Source organism: Bidens hawaiensis, unplaced genomic scaffold (assembly GCF_021521415.1).
Source record: "Bidens hawaiensis isolate Kalapana, Puna unplaced genomic scaffold, B.hawaiensis_p1.1 tig00023231_1, whole genome shotgun sequence".
Lineage (NCBI taxonomy): Eukaryota > Viridiplantae > Streptophyta > Magnoliopsida > Asterales > Asteraceae > Bidens > Bidens hawaiensis.
The window spans coordinates 39,075-41,310 of record NW_027493646.1 but is presented as its reverse complement, the minus strand read 5'-3'; positions in this window follow the sequence as shown (position 1 = coordinate 41,310).

Sequence of the window (2,236 nt, the reverse complement as noted above, 5' to 3'; positions counted from 1 at the left end):
TTTTCCCTAAAAAGTGTAGAAAATGTGTTTTCCTCATTAGCTCTAATAAAACACACTGCACAATAAACACACTTTTCATATCCACCATCACATCAACAAATCTAACGTACCATATTACTTCTTACACTTCTTATGTAACCCCAACCTATATATATATATATATATATATATATAGGGAAAGTCTAGAATAAATTAAACCCACTCCAGTTGTGAAAACCCTAGAAACTCAAAATAAGTGGTTTAGACGAGGCCACATATTTAATTTTCTTATTTTAATTCAATAATCAAAAAAGGGCATGGTGGTCTTTTCCCATTGCTTCTCTCTCTCTCTCTCTCTCTCTCCTCCTGCACTTTTCTCTAATACATCAGATCTAATCTTCATATTCTTCCCATTGCTTCTCTCTCTCTCTCTCTCTCTCTCTCTCATCTAATCTTCATCTTCTTCTTTTATGTTTCACACAAAAAAACATTTACAAACATCTTGATCTATCCTCAAGAACAAAACATGGTATCAATCTATTACTACCCTAATCTGTGTTCGATCCACCCTTAAATATGTATTTATCCTTATCCGTTTCAATCATATCTTACAGATTTGATGATTTTATTAGTTATTTTGTTTGATACGATGATCGTGCGGCAAAGGTTTGCACTTTTTCGAAGATGATTTGCCGGCGGCAGTTGTGATGGTGTCGGCTAGGGTTTCTTCTGATGGTTTTGAGTTCCCGTCGGAAGTCAAGCCGAAAAGGGTGGCTCCGGTTGACGGATTTTGTCTTCGGTGAGTTTGTTCTCTACCACAGATCTGAACAACCCATAACTTGCCTCTATCTCCTAAGAAGAGTTTGTTTTTTTTTTCGGGTTTAAATAAGATCTAAAGTCTAAGATTTACACGGTTACAATATGTTTTTTGAACATATGTTTTTAAACAAGTAACATATGTTTTAAACAAGTAACATATGTTTTAATCAAGTAACATATGTTTTATTTATACAATTAACATATGTTTTATTTTACTTCTAAAACGGAACCCGATAAGAGATCGGCTTGTGGTGTGACGGATTTCCAAAGAGTGCCGGGATAACGTGAATTCGTTTAAAACCTGACAGGAGCTTGTAAAAAGAGAGAGAAGAGGAGTAGAAAAGAGAAAAAGTAGGAAAGAGAATGTTGATTTAATAGATGAAAGAGAAAAGTAAAAAGTGATTATGTGTTAATTTACTAGATTGCCCTTTTTATATTTATTTAAATGTTTATTAAAATTGATTTTAGTTTTTTATTCACTTTTAATATGGACCACAAAAATCAATTGAATTATTTGAATATGTGGTCTAGAATGGGTTTCTAGGGTTTTCACAACTCAACCAAGTTTTCATTATAACCCAACCATATATATATATATGTGTGTGTGTGTGTGTGTGTGTGTTTTCCTCATTAGATCTACTAAAACACACTACACAACAAACACACTTTTCATATCCACCATTAGATCAACATAACTAATGTACCATATTACTTCTTACACTTCTTATTTAACCCCACCCTATATATATATATAAACATATATATATATGTTTATATATATATATGTTTATATATATATAAACATATATATGGTACATTAGTTAGATATGCTTTGAGTTTGATAAGTAAAATAATTATTATATATTAACGGAAAAGTTTAAACGGAATATTTTGTATATTTAATACAATTTGGTTCGTTAACGAGAGTCGTAAAAAAGATATATACATCTTATTATTTATGAGTATTAGATTTGCTTTGAGTTTGATAAGTAAATAATTATTATATATTAACAGAAAAGTTTAAACGGAATATTTTGTATATTTAATACAATTTGGTTCGTTAACGAGAGTCGTAAAAAGGATATATACATTTTATTATTTATGAGTATTTGTATAAGGTATATAGTTATATATATATATATATGTATGTATGTATGTATGTATGTATGTATATGTAGACTCAATTATTTAAACAAGAAATATGAAAGGAAAAGAGTTGTTTCGGAGTTCGGTTTATCAAAATAATGATTATTTAACGTTTTAAACACCAAAATAACAATAAAAATTGCTAAAGAAGGTAATAACCAAAAACAAAGCAAAACTGGGCCTAGGGAGACTCGAACCCCGCCTCCCCAGGCCAGTTCAAGGGTCTTAGCATAAACACACCTGCCACTGGGGCAGGTGTCTAACACGTTTATAACTCGAAACCCATTTAATA